A 23,621-nucleotide genomic window follows, 5' to 3' on the forward strand; every position below is an offset into this window, starting at 1 on the left:
AGACATAGCAGATGAAAACTGAGAAAGAAAGGCATGTGTTTCTTCAAAGCCTCACTTTTGTTTGCTTGTCTGTCAGTGGAAATCTGTTTCTGAAGCCTCCAGGGCCTCAAGAAGTCGGTCATATAGATCTGCAACAACTTGGAAAATGCAAACACATGTAATGTATTCAGATTCATTTGAATATTAGCTCTGCATTTTCACACAACACAAAAACAGTGGTGGGTGCCAATTAATATCACTTTAACCAATTATGTAGACGTACAAAATTCATCCTAATGGACTGACAATGTGCACATTTTGGTCACTTACTGTACATTGATTTAAAGTGAAGATATGATGGAGGTGTTTCTGACCTCGAAACCAGCGGTGACCCCTCCCAACACGCTGCTCTGCGCTTCCACCCGCCTTGCCCCCATCGCTACAATGCCAGTTCTCTGCAAAGCCATTAATATTTTATGTGATCATGGGCCTCCATAAGCAAATTTCAGTCCCTAGCAAGTTGAGCCAAAGCATGATTAATTTAGTATTTATACCCCGACAACCCTTTAAACAACGCAGGGCCCCTGGCCACAAAGCAAGGCACAGTTTGAAACAAAACTAGCAGCCTCTAAATCATAATCAGCGTAGTCATTCAGGATTATTTGAGTTTGGGGACAGAACACCCCCCCCCCCCCCCCCCCCCCCAACACACACACACACACACACACACACACACACACCACCATCTGCAGTTTTATTGTGGAATCAGTGCACATGCAAGATGACAGCCACGGTTGTAAAGCGTTACTAATAAAATTTAGTATTACATGAAAGAAATCTTTGTTATTACTCAGCTGTGAGACAGAGCACTCTTCAAAAAAAAAAAAAATCCCTCTCCACCGTTCTCAGTTTGGTACTAAATGCTGCTGTGCCAGACCTAAGGAAGCCCTTTAACCTTGCCTGATGACCACAGGTTACAGGTGACTCTGTTTGTAGGGAAACGGCATTGATTAATCAAGACATGGCTGCCCTGAACCTGCAGATCCCAATAAATCTCCTTCAGTCATTGAGAGCTGCAGCTAATCTGTTTACAAGTGAAAACATGACAATGCTTGGAGCAAATGCAAACTGAATTTTGACTTTTTGGTCTCACTCTCTGCAGCTTTCTGAATCTGCTCCTCTGTTTTTTAGGGTGGATATTCTCAGTATACTTGCACAGGCAGGCCTCCAGAAAATTGAAAAATACTTTATTTTACTGATCCCCAAACCCTCCATTTAAAATAACATTTTTCTTTAACCTGTATTATTATTTTTAAGCATACACATTACAAATAATTACTATAATTTAGCTTACTTTTATGTTGCCCTCACTCAATGATTTGGACCAGGAAATACAGCCACCTGAGTGTTGGCCTCTTTGGTAGTTATGCTGTTTGCGGCTCATTATGTTGTTTGCATCATTATTTCTTATCTTTCATATGGATTGTTGCTTTTGGTTCGCTTTTGTTTCTTGTGTGCATTACCTATCTGGATGTCTTCAGTCATTGTATTTCTCTATATTCTTACTGTTAATTAAACAACTGATTAGAAAAGAATACTGGATTATTGCTACTGACAATAATATGTAAGCAACATTTGAGTCAAGGTGGAATGAATTTTAAATATATTGATTTAATCTCTAACAAAGCATTGTATTTTCTAAACTGATTTTTTTTCCTGAAATCTCTTTACTAGCCACACTTGTTCAAATTATTGTAAAAATTGTTTAATGACAGTACTCAGTTACAATACAAGTGCATCAAATTCCTACTGAGGAACGTATGGTTTCTAAGTACTGTAAAAGTATCTTGGCCTCGTACATTTGTACACAGGTATATTCTTTAAAACAGGGATTTGTCTCCTTCTCTGTCCACATGAAAATGAAAAAACACAATTTTTGTGTTAAGAGCATCCCAAACCAAAAGACATCGACGTAATACTAGACCTAAAGCCATGTCAGCTAATCAGAAACCTGAAAATAGATATAAGTAACTGTACATTTATGTGCAACTATTTCAGCTCCAGCACTGGCATGTCTTCCAATGCACAGAATTGCTGGATGTAAACAAAACAAATACACTCCAAAATACACATCAACACTGCAAATGGAGATCCTGAATAGCTTCACACTGGATGAGTTTTCCCAAAGCTACATTTTGTCTGACTTAAAACTGAGTTTGTGTGTGGCCAAAAGGCAGAGAAAAAGCTACCTTTTAAATAATATGTGTACATGTAGACTCGGCTTTAGTTACTCAATGAATAAACCGTTTCCACAACACACATTTCACATTTTGACACCTTACTGGTAACAGTGCAGTTTTGCGCTTGAGAATGAGCAGGTGCCATGCTGGGACCTTAAAATGATCCATCCTGAAGTGAAGTAATTCCATGACATTGCAGTAGTTCCATAGAAAAAGCCTCTAAATCCCAATAAAAACTGTTCATATTTGTACTCCATGTGCCAAATCTAATACACAGAGGTAACTTGCATCAGATTATGCATGACTACAGAGAATGCAAGTCACATGAGCAAACCAAGTGGCTCTCTGATGCTTTATCTGCTTGTGTCCTTGTCCCTGTAAGGATAACTGTGTTGCTGTACGTCATTCCCGATCTAATTAGACTGTACACAAACATGATCACTGTACAGTTCAACTTCATTAAAGATAATCTCTGCGTGGACACCAATAGACCCGGCAGGACCCTCCCCCTGCCGCCATTGATTGAAGCAGTGATTTGCAGCATGCAATCCGATGCTCTGTGACAGGTTGTAACTGAGGTTAAAGATGGCAATTTAATTATGTGTCAGAGGTCACATTAAAGTCTGACCCTTGACCCATCACCACGAGACTTTGCTGATTAGTGATAGCCTTGTGTTATTGTTTAAACTGAATAACACAGCAGACACCTAAGAGTCCAGAATAAACACATCACTGATGCAAGACTTGTGTTTTCCAGAGCTTTACTGTATCATTTACAAAAGCGTGTGTGAATGTCTTACATTTGCAAAACTGTTTGGTATTTTTGACATCTGTTCTTTGTGTGTGGATTTCCGCATGTCTGAGATGTATTAATTCATTTAAAAAAAGTCTTCATTCAAGAGAAAGAGGCCAAACACTGTCTCAAAATCCTAAAACAAGCACCTCATTTAACCATGCTAAAAAAATACTTTAACGAAAAGACCTCATTCAATAATTTGATTCACAGCTTTAATTAAATGTGCCTGGATTGAATGAAAAACACAAATCTTGTCGGGGACTATTGCAGCACAGTTAGAAAGCTGATGACTCTACAGTGTCTTTATTGGGTTTGTTTTTTATGAAAACACACACAAACAAAAAGCAAGAGCACATTTATTAGCTACCATTGCTGCTATAAGGGCCCACAATGCAGCTGCATGTCTATATTTAATGAAAAATACACACATAATCAACAAAACTCCAATCTGCTCAGGTTGAATCGTGGTAAAAATCATCTTGTGCTTTTGCTTTGTGTCATCTGAATTTGCAAACTTCACATCCCTACTGCAGCATTAACGGAATACATTCTGGGACGTTTGCCTACTTGCTCTCTTAACGGAGATCTAAGTGCAAAAACAACAATTCGTAGTTTAACAGGGGAAGTTATGAGCCAGACTGGTTCTTTGCCAGGAGCAGTAACTGGCCAAGACATAGTCATGCACATAACCCTTGGTAAAACTGTGAATTGCTGTTTTTACACTTGAGTTTTTGTGAAGATTAAACAAAAAGGATATGACGTGTTAATCAATGAGCTACGGAGGTGCTAGAAGTTGGATTTTGTTGCCTCTAGGACTGAGCCAAGCTGGGCTGATTCCAGTCTTTATGAGAAGCTAACCAGTGTTTAACAGAGAGACATGAGCAAATAAGCACATCTCAGTGTTAAATGTTTCCTTAAAGCCGTTATTTATTGATTATATCTCAAATATGAGCTCACTAGATAAACAGACTACAATAAATCTCAAAGATGTGTCAATGTTTTGGTACCTTATCCACAAAATGTTAAAGATTTGCACAGAATCTGACATGTTAGGTTTGTTTTACCTGATGTTGCACTGTAACAGTAAGAATATACCTCAGTAGAGATCTGTCAGGTCCTTATATTCATAGATAATGACTACGAAGCAAGAAAATGTACATTCATGGCCTGTCAAGGGTTTTGCATTTCTAGTAGCGCAGCTCAACGCTTTGTTTTCATTATAATAGAATCTCTTGTAAATCACTTTAAGTCTTTGATGCCGTGAATGAGTGCAAAGTTGTTGTGTCACCGGGCCCCTGGGTACAAGCACCGTGTAGCATTTCTATAGCCGGCCACATATGCAAATGATAGGGCAATTGTAGATATACAAATATGTACCCATGGTCTACGTGGCCTAATGGTCTCCCTCCCTCTGGCTAGCTCAATGGCTCATTTAGATATCTGCTTGGTTTATTATGTGAATAAGTCACGCCTGGCTTGTTACGACCCTCTAGGTTCCTGTTTCTGCTGTGTAGCTGAGATGTGTGGTGCTCAATTAGGCTGCCTGGTTGGCAGAGTTAACCCTTTGTGCCAGATAAGCTGTTTTTTTTTTTTTTCTTTTTTCTTCCCTCAGCCAGATGGGTTGGTACAGTATGTGGGGGTTCCAGGCAGGGATCAAAAGATCAATCCTAATACAGTGCTACCAAGCTGACCTCTCAGATGTAATAAAGGCGCCATCTTTCACCCTTGGGGCCTATTTCCAAGCCTCCCACCCCATGAACAAACCTGGTATCTTTAAATTAGCTGACTTGCTTGCCCTGCAGGTAATTGCATTAGTTTATCAATGTTCAACACAATTTATTACTTACTCCGGCACCAGTAGGATCCCGGTGTTAATGTCCTCTGTGAGACAAACCAGGAAAGCAAGGTCTTTGAGAATATGTGTACATGCGAGCCTCTGTGCAAATAAACAAAAGTAAACACAAAGACACCAAGAAGTGAAATTTCAGTTTTATTGCCAGTGGTTGCTTTTAATCTGTACAGGCATGGTCTTAATGATGAGCAAGGTTTTAAAACGTGCATATTTGGAGCAGACTGTAACCTTCTATTTCACTTTGCATGAGTGTACATTCATATTGCAAAATCCACATTATTTATGGGTGACCTTGCCGTTGCCTTTGAGGTGCCAGATCGCCTCTTACTTCTTCCCTCTGTATCCGTCTCAGCTCCTCTCCAGCCTGTCAGCGATCACTACAGCTCGAGCACTTGTTTTAAAACTTTATATGACAGCAGACTGATTTGACTTAATAGGTGCTTAAATCAGATTGTCTTTCATTACACTAAAAACAATATTACCATCTATACTTTTCAATAGAGTTCAGTGGCCAGAGGCTGCGGCGTCCCTCCCTCACATCTGTATGCATTATGGATCTGTCTGAGGTAATAAACAGACCCTGCTCTTATTCCTGCTTCCTGGTATCATTATTCCTTGCCCCTCAGATGGATTATAGCCCACTGTGCAACATGTAGATGAGTGGCGCTCCTCTGATTGCCTTATGGCCATCAGGCTTTGCATATTTACTGCCCATGAATCACGGTGTGCAGAAAACTCACAGCAGCATATTCCGACCCTCCTCCCTCCTCTGCTTTCTACCCTCTGCTCTGTTTTACACTTTCCATGTCATTCAGTCTCTCCTTTTCAGTTCTTTTTCTTCAGCTGTCTTTCTCCCTACTCTCTGCCACTCTTCTTTCATTGTCTGTCTTCCCCCCTGTGCCTTGATCTGGCTCTATGCATTCTCAGCTGCTTAATTAAAGCATGTATTATTAATACAGCCATATCTTTGTCCATCGTTCTTCCCTGTTCATATGACTGCTACATTAAGTGTAAATTGTTTCTCTGTAATTCCCTTTTAATGCTCCTGTTATAATCAGTGTTTCTGGTGTGCAGAGGCAACAGAGGACAGGAAGAAAAGAGGGAGAGAATGCAACTGGGATCATAGGCTTTTACTGTAACTTACTGTTTGATGTGTGGCTTCCATACTACGGGTCCCATAATTAGGTCTGTTTTGCAAGTCAAATGTATGTGGTGGCAATCTGCAAAATATGAGATTAATAAAAGAAAGTTGTCAGATGTGGCTGGGTTCGGCATCCTAGTTGTCTTTGCTAAGCCCCAGGGAAAGAGCAGCACACTTCAGTGCTTATAGCCTTTGTTTTTTTTAATAAAAGCTGTCCATTGTCCTGTGAAAACTGAACATAACTCTGACTTAAAGACCTCCATGATTTGTAAAGATCTGAGATCCAGTTTGACATTTTGTAGGGAAACATTGTATAGTATCTGATCTGAGACATGTATTAGTTGATAAGTTAGTAGAATGGAATCTGTTTTGTCTATTAGCTGACCAGCAATTTGTGGGAAAACATACGTTTCCTCTTTCCCTACGTAAACAGGCAGTCTCTGACATGAGATATATCTCCCTTTGGTTATATCATAGTGAAACATCTGTTACTCTGGGCCCCGTGCTTTCCTTTTTTCACCAAAATTGTGCAAAAAAAAAAAAATCCGAACAAAAGACTAAAACCGAACAACAAACTTGTTGCCTTAAGTGGCATCTATAAATGCAACAGTTTGGGATTTAATTGGCCAGGAGTTATCTAGGTTTCTCCTTCCTCTTTTTTTTATACATGGCGCTCAGAGCGTTAAAACAATATATTTTTGTTCTTCTCAGAACAGTTTCACAGATATGTCCTAGACCTGGCTGTCAACTGTTTTGGTCCACATTGAAATGTCTCAACAGCTGCTGGACAGACTGTGGTTACATTCTGTATATACATTCATGGTGCCCAGAGGATGAATCCTCCTCTGACTTTCCCTTTCATTCCACCATGAAGTTGCCATTTATGGATTTGCGTAAAATCTCTCCACAATTATATGTTGGATCGCTCTATAAACATTCATGTTCCCCTGAGGATGAGCCCTAATACCTTTGGTTCTAACTTATGTTCTAAAAATGTAATTTACTGCCATCTTAAAGTCAAAAATTCAATTCTTGCATTATTTTGGCTTAAAAATCTAATGTATACTTTGTGTTGAGAGCTTATTAGCAATTGTTTAGCATACAAAGGTACCAAATTAAGATGGCAAACATAATTGTTTAGCACCAGCATCTTAGCAATTGTCTTTTTTTTTTTTTACACCACGACTTTATGGCCATGTTGGCTTTGATGAACCTTCCTTTTACTTTCTCTTTCTCACCACCAGTTACATTGCCTTTTATGGATTTGTGTAAAATTTCTCAACTAAACCTTCGTGTTCCCCTGAGGATGAGCTCTAATAACTTTGGTTTTGGTTTCAATTCTTGTGTTAATTTGGTTTAAAACCTAATATTTACTTTGAGTTTGGGGCTTATTAGCAACTGTGTTGCATGCAAAAGCAAGCAATAGCTGTTTAGCATCTTAGCATTATCAGTGTAAGTGCAGCCTCACAGAGCTACAAGAGGGTTGTACTCCTGTTTAAATACATAGCTTTTTGTCTTGTGAGCAACACAAATGAAATTCCATTCACTTCTATTTTACAAACCCGAGCAAACCAAAGCACTGCAATAGCCAATATTAAAGGGAGGAGAAGCTTTTAACTAAATTGGGTGAACTGATCCATCCGAAGGGTCAGAGTTTTGAAGCACTGAGCAACATGTATCATTAGTTCATGCGATTTCTGTCTCCCGTCAAAGGCACTTTCCTCCAACCATCATGTCTAATGAAATGGTGTTGATGCTTTACCATTTAGCAGCCACAGAGAGCTTGGTCCGCTATTATTGATTCGAGAAGGCCAATTGGCTGGGAGGGTGCTGTAAACTGGGCGATTTAAAACCCGCATCCTTCATTGTCACATCATGGGCGCAGAATGAGATCGTAAGAGGCCGAATGAGTGTAGGGGGCAATAAATAAAGCGAACCAACTACATTCTGGCAGAGGGACAGCAGCTGTCAATAAGATTGGCGTCGGAGTGATTATCAGGGCTGGGATGATTAGCTGTGGTGTGAGGTACTGTAAAAGTGCCGGGCAGGGACATTTCCTCCTCGTGTCTGGGCTCCGTCTTTGGCGAGACAGATGTTGCGCATGAGTAATGGCACAACTATCATGTCAGGGAAGAGGACGGCCCGCTCCGTATAGCGAGCAGGTAACAGGAAACGAGTGTGAGGGCCTGGTAATATCGTAAAACAGTGTTTAAATATTTTAATTTCATTTGTCAGAGGGGCCCCTCCCTTGCACTCCATTACCCTGACAACCATCCTTCATCAGCTGAATGAGTGCATTATTCATTAGCACTAATTATTTTCACATAATGTCTGCCCCGATATATTTAACCTCCACATTACACCCAGGATAATGGCCTTGTAAAATTGAATTGCGAGAAAGAAGTGGAGTTGGAAAGCTCATTTAAAGAACATAAGAGGGAGGGGGAAAAAAAGAGTGAGGGGGGTGCACAAGGGGTTTTTGAAGCAGCTGGAGTGAGCGGGGGGGTTGACAGGAAGAGTGTTAAGCACTTTGGGACATGAAGCCCCAGAAGTGATGGGACATTTGTTCCTGTCTCATTTGCATGCTAAGAGAAGAGCCCGGTGGTTTTCTGTTGGGTTGACGAGGTACCTAAATGCCCCGTGGGTTGAAGGTGCCCTCCAGCCAGGGAGTTAAGATTAGCTCTCCCTGACCTGACACATGACCTCAGCCATTAATATAAAAACACATGACCCGGGAAAGCAGGAACAGAGAGCAGACTTGTATCTCTTACCTCCCTTTCCCTGACTTCATCTCCCCAATCTCCATCTTCACCTCTACTCCTCCTCTGCCTTCATCTGTACTTGCCCCTCAGTTTGCTCATTCCTCCTCTTCTTCTCCTTTATTTTTCCCTCCTATTCAGTAACTTACCTGCACCAATGATTGAAACGGGTATTGAATCACCCACTCAGGCCTCTGCTGAAATTCCCAGCTGAGAAGCACAGACGTTTTCCATGCGGACAAACTTCAAAACAAACTGAGGACCAAGGAAAGCTTTATTCCCTGCTTTGCTTATTCATGAGACTGACATTCGCCTGCTTGCAAAATTTAAACCCAAACAGGGCTTGCTGCTCCACTTGCTTTATCTCTGCTGTCTTCTGGGTAGGAGCTATGACCTCATGCCAATCGCTGAGCCAAATGCTCACCCACACACAGATAAACAGAGTACACACATGCAATCGCACACACTCACACGCAATAGCTTTTATGCACAAGTTAAGTCAAGAAAACTGCATACTGGGAAACGGCTGTTAGGAAAACTGGTTTCCAGGTTTGAGGGAAATGTATTTTATATGAACACTTACCTTTAGCACACACACTCCCTTTCATACACAGTACTTAATAAACAGTTTATAAATACCATAATACAGTTGTAAGCAGGTGTAGGTGTTCATTTATGCATTTTTCAACTACTATGACTTCTCCTGTTGGCACCCTTACATGGAAATGTGTGGCAGTATAGTAAAGCAGTGTTGCAATAACATAAAATGACAACACCTGCAAAAAAGTGATGACATTCTGTATGTTTTTCTTTCTGCAAATACATAAGAAAGGCCATGCTTGCTGTAAGTCCACTGCACTTGCATGAATCTTTTAACATTTCTATGTAATATCTGAATATTGCGCCGACTAGTATTTTTTTATGCCAACAGTCCGAAACCAAAAATGTTTACTATGATGTAACATAAGAAAATGCAATAAATGCTTTAATTTGAAAAGCTGGAACCATAAAATTTTTGTTCAAAATGCTGGCAGATTAATTTTCTGTTAGTACTTGAACAATTGCTCTGTTTTTGATATTAATTCATTATATTTTTTAGTAACATATCGCACATTGGAACAAAGTGTCTCTATTTTTTCCTGTGGCATAACAAAAACACATTTCTTTCTTTTGTTGTGCTTTCCTCCTCAGATTTCCTGACTAATGTTGCAAACAGTGACCACGCTCCTCTCCAGGCGATGTGACTGTGGATGTGAAGCGTGCTGCTTTCTGTGCCTGATGACGGGTAATTGCAGTTCATTTCAACTGGGAAAAAAATATTATTCTCACGCCTTTCTGTGTTACGCCCAGAAGGCAGCGCTCTCTATGTGTAAAGTATCTGTCTCTCTGACATTTAGATTTCCCTTTTAAAGATGACATTTTTCAAAACTGGCATTTCTTCATATGTTTTCTAGCGGCGACAAAATTATTCTTTTACATCCCAGTCAGAGCGTTCATGTAAGCGTGTCATTTATCCAACCTTAAGTTGTTTGGTTTCTCTTGGCGATGTTGGTAATATTTCAAGTCATGCGCTAAATGTTTTCTGATCATTCTTTGATGGTGATATTTGAGTCTGATACTTGTCTGTGCAATATCTTTACTCACGCTGTTTAAAAGATCCATTCTTTCTTTTAGTAAAAGCTTCAATTTTGTGTTTTCAAATCAGAATCTTACGTATGTGGGTGAAAAGGTTACCATGCTCTTGGCTGTGTTCGTTGTGGCTGCCAGGGCTCATCTGTAGAAAAAAAGGACACAAAGTGCACATTTATCACATTTGTTGTACGAGTGTGATTTATATGTGGCACATGGCAACAGCTTGATAGGTTTGGATGGCAGCTGATAGTTTTTGGGTGTGTGACTGAGGATTAATGGTGTACTGAGTGCACAGTTATCGAGCACACATGCTCATCTTTGAATGATTCCTTTGAATCACAGAAGCTTTCCAATTACTGCACTCTGGTGACTCGCAATGAACCTTTATCCATTCTGCAAATGAGCATGCTATCCCTAAATAATTTCCTCTACAAAGATGGTGCTACGCATTATGAAATATTCAGAACTCAATTTTCCTGCTCTATCAGTCTTTGGAAAGATCCATAATTACATGATAATCCACAATGTAATTCATTTTGGGTACTTTGGGAAACTGAGTTCTCTTCACAGCAAAATGTTTAATATGTTGGTGAAATGGGATGAAGCCTGCTCTGTGGCTTTTTTTGGTGATTGTTTAAAGGGCTTATGTATAAGAATCGTGTTTCGCCTTTATTCTTCATAATGCTGATATCTTCAGGGTCAGTGAGAAAGTCCGGATTAATGAGATATTGTAGCCAGGCAGCTGATACAACGGTGGGCGTTGTTGTGCAGTATTACAATCATACAGTACATAAAGGAACAGAGGGACAAGATTGAGCACAGTTATTATCAAAAATGCAGAACTATCTAGACACATAAACCCTCCTCACAAGTGGCTGTTATATTCCAAGAATGGCAGGTTTGTGTTAAAAAACTAACAGCATCCTATTGCACTACTTTAATTTCAGCTATGGCAGAGTAATAGAACAGTATTAGAAACCAAAAAGGTGTGGAATGGTGTTGGATTATTGCTTGTTGGCCAGAAACGCAGGGTTAAAGTTCAGTTAGTGTGCAATGTAAGAGGCATGTGTAAGATATATTGGCATTTAAAAGGCAAACAGAACGAGCCTGTTGTGTATCAGACAGAAGGACATTTGGCCGACGGGGTTGTTGCCCGTCTGTGTGAGCATGCAGTAGTCCATGAATGACGACAAGTACATTATCTGCACAGGAATTTACATTGAATTGTGTCCCATAAAGAGTGAATGTATGGCTCACATTCCTGTGTAGCTGCTGCCATGTACTTGTAGAAGTTTATAATGTATAATACAATTTAAACAGCACTATCTCACTGTACGATATTTAAGAAAGTGGGCCATAAAAAATCCCTTAGCCACTGGCTTTAAAACCAATAAAGTTAAATTGATCCGCTGACATTTTTAGTATTGCATTATTGTAAGTCAGCTCTGCAATTGCATATCTGTGTGCAGTCGATGAAGCAGAGTTTGTCAAAACAGCTGTCACTCACCACGAAAGAATGCTCAACAAGGTGACGTTAATGACACGATTGTTAAAATGTGAAGCCCAAGTGATAACAGCGACAGGCTTAAAAGCCAAAGCTGTCACAGCAGAGAGGAATAGAAAGGAAGGAGAGCTGAGCAGCTTTGTGGAGGAGTCAAAGAACACAACTGTAAAGGTGAGCCATGCAACACTGACATGAGGCTCTTTCTCTCTCTTTGGTGCTTCTTAGAGGGCTTCATACTTTACTGTATTACAACATATTACAACATTGGCTTTTTGGCAACAGGAAAGACCCTTAATGTCAAAGGGAAAACAGATCTCTACAAAGTGATCTAAAAAAAGCACAGAAAGACAAAATTCATGTTTGCATAAGTGTTTGCTTCCTTTCATAAGATCCACCTGAATCATTAAGGTTTTTAAGAGGGGGTTACTGATGAGCACTCGAAAGGTTTTAGTTGATTTGCTGAGTCAGTGCCTCGGTGAAACCTCCACGGTGGAGACAAAGGAACATTCCACAGTTAGAGCACAGTTGGAGTACAGTTAAATTAAAGATTAAAAAGTGGAATGATTTTGGCACAGCTGTAAATCTGCCTGGAGCAGGTCGTCCTTAAAAACAGAATGAGCGTGCAAGGAAACTTTTCAGGGAGGCCACCAAGAGACGCACAAACAAATCTGAAGGAGCTTCAAGCTTCAGAGGTTGGATACAAAAACAGTAGCTTGCAATATAAACATATATTTAGTGGAATCAACTAATCAATTCTCATTAACTTTAAGGTAAATATATGAGATTTGTCAATATCAGGTTAATTAAGCTTTAAATTTCTGTTTTTATTTTCAGATCACTTATAAGCATGAGTTTATCAGGTTCACTAAAATATGAGTTGTATGATGTGAGCTCACTAAACCTATTACATTAAGTTATTATAGAAACAGAACCAGCAAAAATTTCAGCACAGTTTGTGAGACAGTTGATGCTTTAAAGAGAAACTCATTGATAGAAACTCATTGTGCATCTTTAACACATGAGGACATAAGTCTGGCTTGTTTTTTATTTACACAATAATTGATTTCAGTGCCTACACTAATCCAATTATAATTTTAAACATATACAAAATACCAATAACAACTATGAGCTCATAGTTCAACTCAAGCTTAGGTCACTCACACTCTTGAGGCATCATGGGAAATGCAATTGTTATGTTGAACGTAAAATCATAAACACTGTGGGTGCTTCACCAGCGACATCTTTATAGGAGAAACCTAAATACTACAGTTAGTCAAGGGTATGCAGGTGAGTGTTCTCTGATCTGATTAGATCAAAATATAGCTTTTCGGTTATCAAACTAAATACCATGTTAATCTGCACATCAACACAAATATACCATCAACAACTAAAAGCATGGTGGTGGCAGCATCATGCCATGGGGATACTGCAGACGGAGATGATGCCAAATTCAGCAAAAATCCTGGAGGAAAACCCAATGCAGTCTCAAAGAAACATCCCACTTGTCTTTTTACAAAGAAAATGAATGACTTCCACCTATGGTTAGAGCCTGGTTGGAAGGAGAGCTTGACTTTATTGAGGAATGTTGAGAGGAAGATCTCAGTGGAGTTAGGTAGAACTCTTCATGTGCTCTCTCATTTCTGATTCGATTGTACATGAATTACATTTTACAGAAAGTAGAGTCAGCAAAAGACGGTTGCACACAAAGATGACACATGGGAGAGCTATTACCTCACCCATATGTTTTAATCTTGATCTACGATACCAGGGCTTAGGTTCCTTTTTTGTAAAATTTGGTCTAATCTCTTAATATTGTCTTGAATCCCAGTCCCTTTTTGGTAATCTTTGGTGGGACGGGGGCTTTAGTTGGTCTTACTAAAAGAGAAAGAGACATTGTGGCTTCTGCATCGCCTCTTTAAAGATATTTAACAATTCAATATACTTTGAGAGGGTCCGCTGACAATTACTTATACCAAGTAACTTACTTTGACATCAGTCTATCTATAATATCAGTCAGTCTACTTTCATAGTCTGGATTTTTGCCATGTGGAGTATTGGATAACAGCTGTTATTAAAATGTTTTGTCATGGTATTTTCTAATACCAATATCCCCTTCTAATTTACCAGGTTATGGTTTGACTTGTAGCCGTACTTGAAGAAGGCAGTTCATTCTCATTCATCCTGACAGAGCTTGAACAGATATGCAAATAACAATGGAGGAAACTCGTGTCCACATCATGGTTGACAGATTCCTATCCACAATGGCTAGCCAAGGTGCGTCCACTAAACACCGTTTTGGAGTGAATGAATACTTATGCAAACAAGTATGTTGTAATTTAATTTAGATCACTTCGTAAGTATCCATTTTTATTTTGACATTAAGGGTCTTTTTCAGTTGACCTTTGTCAGGAAAGTCACCCTACCGCTCTGATTCAACATCTATACATCAGATACGACCAGTTTTCGGTGTACTGTGCACCTCAGTCTGTTTTTAGCAACATTAGTCATTTCCGTCTTGGAAAAAAAAGACATTTTTGTCAGTGTAATCAAACCCTGATACCCCTCATTTTCTCAACACCGTTTTGTGATGAATTCCCATCTGCGAAGTATTTCCGAATACTTTGCCCAAGGAGGTGTAATTTAAATAATATCAGTCACTGTGCTGCTGCCAGAATAAGAATTATGTCCACACTAATATCTTATCTGACACGCAGCAGAGGAAAGACTTTCCTCCTGAATAACAAAAGTGCAATAATTCACCCAACGCTATTATCTACCTAATTGTAACGGGAAATCTACGATAGTTGAGTCCCTTTTCCTGCTTGAATTCAGAACAAATTAGCAAAAATGATCAGTTATTTTAATCTTGTTCGAAATGGTTGACTATTACTCACATAAAAAACACAACAGGGATGCTGTGCTGTTTTTTAATTATCTGAGAAATTTAGTAAATTGAGGCCACAAACTAAAACACACACGCAACAGTACTTTCTCCCTGGTCTCTTTTAAAGGTCACATGAACCATATAAATATTAAACATTCATATCAAATTTACAATAGTATGCAAACTAACCGCACACCAAGAGTCATCACATTTTCCAGGCATATTATCATAATTATATCAGTATAACAAATTTAATGAGAGCAATCAGCTCTGAACATTTTTGCCTCCAAGGAAGCAGAGGTCCCAGTCAGTCACAGAGCTACTTCTTGGTCATTCTCTATTAATTTGCGAAGTGTGTTCTCTGGGTGTCAGGGTCCTGGCAGTGTCGTTCCCCAGTGACGCCTACCTCCGAGTCCGCTGCACAAGGGGGGCCCTAATTAGACTCTCATGTGTATTTAATGGACTCGCTGCCTTTGGTCCACTGAGAGTGTGGCTGATGGTACAACCTTTGTACAAAGGACCCCTCAGACATGGGAGGTGCTTTGGAGAGGGACTTGGCATGTAATGTGTGTAATTCTTTGTGTGTGCGTGTGCACGTGCGTGTGCTTAACAGGGACCAGACCTGAAGCCAAACTTTGCATGTCCTATCCTGGCTTTGTCCATTCTTGAAGCCGAGGCCTTTTATGAGTCTGTAAAGACACAAGAAAATATACCTTTCATTGTCCTCCTTTGCACATTCTACCCTCTGTGCATACAATGTTATATGTTTGTTTTTGTTCCCAAAGATCCTATGAATACCCACTATGAAGATAAGTATGAAAGTGGTAACACGCTCAGTTTCTACGTTTGATGGTGAAAAAATCCCCAATCCTGACTATGAAGCATTGTTACTACAGCGAATACACAAAATATTTTTAGATTTTAAAGTAGCCTACATATGAATAACCACGCATTCCCTGTGTTTGTAAAAAATGGAATTTTGTTTTTGGTGCTTGCAGATTTTTACAGTTAGGTTTATAAAATTGTCTTTCCCATTTACAGGATGTGATTCACAAAACAAGCTGTGAACAATTTTTATAGGGACTATTTCTTCAGGAGAAAGTAGTTCTATTGAAAACAACTCATGGACCTCCCGCCTGGGGATCTTTCAGACTAATGTGGCGCAGCTAAAATTTCATTTATCAATGGTAGAAACGGTACAAATTAAATTCCATTCACTGAAAGATGTGTATGTCAAAACTTCTACAGATACCGTTGGAGTTAAGTGAGAAAATGTTCTGTTGTGGTTTTAGAGAAGTGGAATGCCCAGAGAAAGCTGAGCAGAGAGCTTCATTCCACATACTTACCACTCCAATTCTGTTCATACAAGAGTGGCTGCTTAACTCTAACCCATTTGAATGTTCTCACGTTGAAGGCGGCCTGTTCTAATGAGGACCGACATCTGGACCAATCTCACAATATAGAGCTGTGATAAATGTGACCCCTGTGGTCAGCCCTTGCCCCCAAACCCACCAGGACATATAAAGCAGTAGAACAGCCCCTGTTAAAGGGCTGCACTGGAACATAAATCGATCCTGGTGCTTCTTAACTGTCCAATTTGCATGGCCCCTACACAAAGAGACTAACGATGTTTTACAAGACAAACACGCACAAGCTCGTCCACGATAACACAAACACACATGCAGGTAGATGAAAAGGTTGAGCTTATTAAACCTGTTTTGTGGACATCGCACAGTATTTTTTTGTGTACACATGGATGAATTGTAAGCTCGTCTGATGAGATTGTTTTGATGAGGCTAAACCCTGGAATTACAAACAGAACTTCTGTAAAAACACTGTAGACCGAGAAAGATGGCATCTTTGAGGGAAAAGCGAGAAAAAAGTTGATCAGAAAAGAAACCACAAAAACAGAGAAAACAGAGAAGGAGCGAGTCTGCCGATGGGAAAAGGCAAGATGAAGAGGGTGGTGAGATGGGAGTCTGGGTAGTTTTATCTGGTGGGCAGGGAGATGGTGGCGGCAGGATCTGTCTCTGTTACAGAGAACATGGCCCTGTTATTAAAGCCATTTATCACTGGCTGAATATTCTCCCTTTAATAGGCTCTGTCGTTAATTACCCAACTTTGTCAAGATAGCAAGTCAAGGGCTCTCTGTTTTCTCAGTCTGTACACAGACAGGCTCACAAGTACACACACACACACACACCCACATGCACACGCACATGCTTGAACAGATCATCACGTGATCGGACACATTTTCACGGATGCAGAGGCAGGACAAAGCATCTCCACAGACACATCAGAAGCAATATTTTCACCTTTCTTTCCCACAACACTAGCTGGACAATATAATGCAAACCAACACATCCCTGCAAGAATTACTGCTTTCATGAAACATGTCTATTTCTGTAAAACAGAGATGTGCTGAGTAATTGGTAAAGCCAAAGTTAGTGGCAGTGTTTTACTGCATTGCATTAAATTGAATTGTACAGATTTGAAACCTCTGTTGCTTGGTCTACAGTTGGGCAGAAATAAGATTACAGAAAATTAAATGACAACAATTTTGTTAACAATTTCGTTACTTTAATTGCCAATTTTCTTAGTCTTCTATAATCGTGGAAGGTATCTGGGTAGATTTACTTAAGCGTTGTTGTTGTATACATAATTTAAAGTATTTTTTTCCCCATTTTAAGCTACTTTATACTTCTACTTTAGTAGTTTGGTGCTTTTCCTCCACTGTGTTTAATTGGCAGCTTTAATGGTAGTTATGTTTTAAATTAAGATTTTACATACAAAAACATTTTTAAACTGGAATATTTGATAGATAGATTGATAGTACAGAATGGAACAAAAATGAGATACAGTTTGTTTCATCTCACCCAACTACAACAATAAAATGCTATATACACATTAATACATTAGTTGGAATAATCAAATTATATACTGTAAAATAATATAATATATAATAACAAGTAATAAGGGACTCACAGTAGATATTAATTGAATATGTTTTGGATTTAAACTGTTAAACAAGACATTTAAGGACATTTCTGTATCATATTATTCAAATGATGAATCTGTTAATTAGGACAGCTATTATACATTTAATATTGTAAATAACTGTTAGTGGCAGACATAGTTCATCGCACTGTGGTGGAAAAGTATCACAATAAGGTTTGACAGCATCCCCTTCAGTGTGTCCACTCGTATTAAAAGGTAGCTTTACCCTTACTCTGTTTCAACAATGACAAAGAGTTGGTCTGCTCTTTAAATGTCTTTGGGCAGTTTCATCAATGGAGTTTCATTTAAGTTGAGCAAACAATGTCAGCTGGCCTCTGTGGAAGGATATAGGACCACAACCTCGTCCTCTTCTTTATCCCTAATCAGGCTCTTTTGTGATCCTTTTATAATTAGCCACTTAACTAGCCAGCAGAATGGAGCCGTGGCTGTAAAGCATTTACAAGGATTCTCGACAGGGCATGCCAGCACCTTTTGTTTAGCAATTAGTTTGTCTGAGAAAGGGACAAGACAAATAGGCTAGGACAGCATCTGGTGGCCTCGCAGCTCGTAGCAGCTGAGAGAGACAAAGATAGAAGAAAAACAGAGGCAGAGAGGAGGAAGACAGAGGTTCAGAGCCCATCAGCAACATTAAGGATCGTACCACAAGGATTTGCTACAAGGGCTGTAAAGTTTGCAGTCTGAGGAAACTGATCTGGAAATGAATAAAGCAGCTCTGACAAATATGATGATAAGAGACTCAGAGAGGGCTGTGGAATAGGGACCTATTTTTCGCACGCTACTGATTAAGAACTGGCTAAGTGTCTGTAGAGATTCCCCTGTGCACAATGCAGCACAGGCAGAGTTTAGTATGCGTCCCAGTAGGGTTTCCTTTAGTACCCAGTCATTTACATTGTAGTTATCCGAAGATAGGAGGAATGAAAGGCTGCGTGACAAGTACTCCATTGATCCCTTTGGCCTGATTAGCTCACCAGTGTACCGTCAAGGCAAACTAATCAGATACATTGATCATGGAATACTTTTTAATGCTTCCCCAGGCAATAATAAGATTTTTCTCAAGTCAAATTACTAGTCAGTTATCTGTTGAGATGTGATGCCAGACATTTGGGATTTTAACATTTCCTAGGAGATGTTAGTAGAAGCCAATGGCTCGATTTCAAACTCTGGATCTGTTTAGCAGCAATACAGTGATGACGATAAAATGCCATTTAATTTCCTGAGGCATTGTCATAATTTCTGCTGAGCCTACATTTGTCAGGGTAGACAGTAGGTGTTACTCACTTCGGTTATGCTGGCTTCTTTACACTGTCTGCTACTTTCACTTTTGTCCAGAAGAGGTTGCTGTGTTCCCTGCATATAACAGGAGGCGAACGGTCATGACTTGTTCCAAAGACTTCTGTCTGTGAGATAGAGAGGGAATGACAATGAGAAGAGGTGTACAAAAGCACTGGAACTGAAGATTCACTGAAAGCAGCTTCTGTCCCCAAGCCATTGTACTCCTTAAATAGAAAAGTACACACATTGAAAATGTCCAAATAAAACATGAATATGAAAATGAAAGCAAAATCCAATGTGTTCTAATGCGTATATGGTAACTGCTGGTGCCTGGACAGAAAATCTCTCCTTTAAAAGCTTCAAATGACCGAAATGTTTTGTTAATAGTCCACATTGAACACCGACTAATTGATTATAGATGTCATTTTCATCATTGACAGTAGGGGGCAGGATCCATACATTGATTAGACTTCCATTGTTTGCAGGCCTAGTAATTGTACTGTGATACCCATTAATGCAGAGGTTTGAAGAATAACGTTTCGCCTGTTGACTTGCGCATGTTTATTTGCCTTCATCGCCTATTTAGTTTCAAAGAGCTGCTCTGACTGTACCACACAGGAATCCTGAAAGGGATTTAAAGGAAAAAGAGAGTTTAGCTTATATCTTCAAAGTTAAATCTTCCTTAGCCCATTTACACCAATATCTAAACAAGCCCCACGACAGAACCTGAGCAGCTGTAAGAGATACGAGCCTCTCTCTGATACCTGTGTTCCCGAGATGCTGGTGATCAAACACTGTGATAGCATAACATCCCTTCCTGTCTGTCACACCCTCAGGCTAAACATCAGCAGAGCGCCTTGCAGCTTGCAAATGTTCTCATGACAAAGTTAAAATGTCTCGATTAATATCCGACTACTCTGCTTCTTTTTTCTTCTTTTTTTTGTCACTTTTCCATGTCTCTGCTTCAGCTGCTTATCCATCGTGTGATTTCTGCTGGATGCATCCACCTTGATAGTGTAACTGTATCAGCAGGGAAAAGATTCAACCAGTGGGAAGATTGGATTCAGAAGAACTGAAGAGAACCTCTCTCTGGTCTTTTGATGACAGACTGTGCACTTTTGATGCTTTGTACAATACTGCATCTGTGCTTTGATGACAGTTTCTGTCTAGAATTAAAGCATTCGTCTCCTGAAAAATCCAGTTATTAGAAAAATAATTACATTTTTTTATTTAACAACACTAGTATGGTTTAAACGTAGGAGACTGTTAATATTTTGTCATCAAAACATATAGTTTGCAACCACAATTTGACAGATAAACATGACTAGAAAAATGTATTCAAATGCTTTTCAAGCCTTTTGACATGTGTCCCTACTAAAATTAGGAAAAATCAATCATCCTATGCATGTATGATACTGTTTAATGTTTATCATTTTAGACGAAGGGTGAAATCCGGCCAGTATTTTACAAAAAAATCGGAAACATTTTAGAAAAACCGACAATTTGGTGTAGCAGAAAATGTTCCTGATTCCATGCATTTCTATTAATTATCTCAGGATTTCCTATTTTTCTTTTGCTACCCTTTCGTACACCCAGAAATTGCCCAAGATGTTGCCCACTCATGTCAGGAAGTGAAAGACCCATCAGTCGTGTCTCTCCATCTCTACAATTAATGTCTCACCCATCCATCAAGTTTTAACCAGGCCTCATGCATGATGGTGTGCGACTTAAAAGCCTGGCTAGTCAGACCTAATTAGCCAACGCCTAATCAGACAAATCTCTGCACAAGGACACAAAGTGGAGAGCAGTGAAGACCTTCTCTGTGTAGGACTCAGCAGACAAGACTTACAAGCACATGTGGACTCCATCTGTGCTGAGGTCACGGCACCAAGTGCAAAAACTCTGAAGGCAGGTCAGCTCAGTTAACTACAAGTTAGACTCAAATCTAAATATATAAGAAGGATCAAATGTTCTCTAATTCCTCAAACAACCTTCTCTCTCAAACTTTCTGTGTTCCTCTCGTGTCTCTGTTTCCACATCTGCTCAATAGTTCCCCTGTTAATCATTTCTGTAGTGTTGCATTTTTACTGGACCTCTGAGACCTCAAATCCTGGTGTACCTGTTTGAAATCTGATTATCGCTCTTCAGACCCAATGGAGGGAGCTAAAAAGGGTTGTACACTGAGGCTAATGTAGCCAGAGGTACAGGGCAGATGGAGAGCTGATAAATGGGGAAGAGGGATGGATGCGAGTCGATTCTTGTTGGCTTTGTTGTGCAAGAATTGGTCTGACGTAGAGATGCTCAGCGGGGTTTTGGAGGCAGTGTTTTTCAGGGTGGTGTAATCTAAGAGAAGAGGCGAGTGCTTCAGAGGGTGGGAGAGGACAGGACACCAGATAGGAGAGGACGAGACATCAGGAGGCACAACGGCAGTACAGGAATGTCTCCTCACTCTGTCAGTCCCTGCACACTAAAATATTGAAAAGCTTTTGTTTTGCCTAATTAAACGTGCACTGATGTGACACAAACTGTGAACAAAGCCATCTCACACGCATGGGAATCCTCGTTTTTTTTTATAATTTATGACGGAATGACGACTGCAGCCATGGCTCATGGTTTGTTGTCAGCATAATACAGCTGGTACATACATAGTTTAAAAAAATATCTTATTGTAAAAAAAAAATGAATGCCTGTGTGATAACAAACTATTAAAAATTACCTGTTTTAATGGTTTGAGGTTGCTTCCTGGATCACGGAAGATTGTGTCGTCCTGTCTGGTTATCTGTAGTATCAAATGTGCAAAAGGAGAATTTAATTCATTGGAAAAGTTGAAAAAAGGTGACTTCAAATCTCATTACAAGTTTTTCCCCAATAGCGGCACATTTTCTTGCTGAAACAGACAGCATAGTCGTAATATGAAACGCAGTTAGATGCAAGTTCAGATGTTTTTCCAAGCTTATAGCTCAGTCTCCAGTTCTCATCAGACCTGGTCTCACAAAGAAATTTAAAGAGAAATCTTCAAAGATTGTCTCAGAAAACAGGAAGAAGTTGCGTTAAGAAGTAATGTCAGAGGCACTTAGTGAAATTCTCACTCTAAGATGCAATACAGTCCAGCTCTGTCAGGAGAAAAGCACTATCAGGAACAGTTTTTTTTTTTTTTAGGATTTTCTTAATTTATGTTTCTTTCACAAGTGAACTAAAGAAGGTGGCAGTGAAAATGGTTACTACATTGAGGTTAACAGTAAATAGTTAGTTTGCCAACTTCTTTTCAGGAGACTTGAGATAAAAGTAAATGATAATAGTAATATCTCTTTATCTATATAAAATAATTTGTATAATAGCAAGTGTGTTTTTTATATATATACTAACAGTAAAAATACACCAACTTGCTGAATTAATTTTGTTGAGAACAGGGCTGCACACTGATCAGATACTCTGAAAAAAGATTTATTAAGCACTGTACAAGTACAACGTCCCACCATCACACCTTCATCAGGTGGCTTCGTGGTAGAAAGTAAAAATCTGAAGCAGCTAATCTACAGGAAAAATAGAAATTTAAAGAAAATTTAAATTTAAAGAAAAAAAAAATTGAAAAAGGCAAAAAAAAAAAAAGGAGCTACAGTATGTGGACTTTGATCTTCAGTCTCACCTCAAGTGAAGAAAGAAAGATCTGCACCGTGACTGACTCAGGTCTGGACTAAATCCAGTCTGCTGGCTGTCTGAACCCTAAAAACATGAGGACAGGGATTTAGCAAATACACAGTGATCATCCCACAGCATAAAACACTATTCAGAAGGACCTAAACACACACATAGACACACAATCTCACACACAGTCGTGAACATGAATTATACATCTCTCTTGAGGATTTGCTCTTTTTGCTTTCCCCATCTTCTTTGTCTTTGTTTAATTTAACCTCTTTTTTAATTTTATTTTTTCCTCAGTATTGTTCTTCTTCAGTTTTATGTTTTTCCTCATTGTATAAATCAACAACAATATGAGGATTTAACTAAGACAAGACAACTTGATCAGTGAGCAGGAAACACTTTAACTGATCTGTTTCAAAGACATAGGAGTAACAACAGTGACTGATGAATGCAATTTTATCCTGTCATGGATACCTTCGTGTCCATATTTACAGTATGTATCTTTCTTTTTTTCTGTGTCTGCATGTGTAAATGCAACTCAAACCTATTTATTGTAGCTTTTGATGAATTAATACATTTATAGAACTCTCTTACACCCGCTGTGGTAAAAAGAAGCAGCACAAATCTGTAAATCGCTCATCCTAATAGTGAATAAATTATTTCATCCTCACCATGGGGAACCTAATTTAAAATGACATTCAATGAACAAGATGTGGAGGTATGGGTCAGCAAATTAAACTGCAGCGGTGTGTATTCTCCATGTCTGTGTGTGTTCATATACGTTTGTCAGTGTGTCAGCATGAGCGTCTCAGATAAAACAAACCCTACATACAACAGCCCAGGGACACTCCAACCATAATTGTGCAGGTGGCATTTTAGAAATACTCACACAACAGGGG

General features: G+C 39.3%; 1 long non-coding RNA gene across 1 annotated transcript in view; it reads right to left on the reverse strand.

Moving 5' to 3' along the window:
* Positions 1–4,992: 4,992 nt before the first annotated feature.
* Positions 4,993–23,621, reverse strand: part of LOC118469912 (uncharacterized) — a 38,876-nt gene continuing 20,247 nt past the window's right edge. Inside the window, exons 2-6 of the long non-coding RNA XR_008601581.1 lie at positions 22,724–22,800; positions 21,794–21,856; positions 19,084–19,202; positions 15,410–15,476; positions 4,993–10,541 (exon numbers count right to left, since the gene is read on the reverse strand). This is a non-coding gene — a long non-coding RNA (uncharacterized LOC118469912). The remainder of the gene's footprint in view (positions 10,542–15,409; positions 15,477–19,083; positions 19,203–21,793; positions 21,857–22,723; positions 22,801–23,621) is intronic.

The sequence above is a fragment of the Amphiprion ocellaris genome, chromosome 1 (genome assembly GCF_022539595.1).
Source record: "Amphiprion ocellaris isolate individual 3 ecotype Okinawa chromosome 1, ASM2253959v1, whole genome shotgun sequence".
Lineage (NCBI taxonomy): Eukaryota > Metazoa > Chordata > Actinopteri > Pomacentridae > Amphiprion > Amphiprion ocellaris.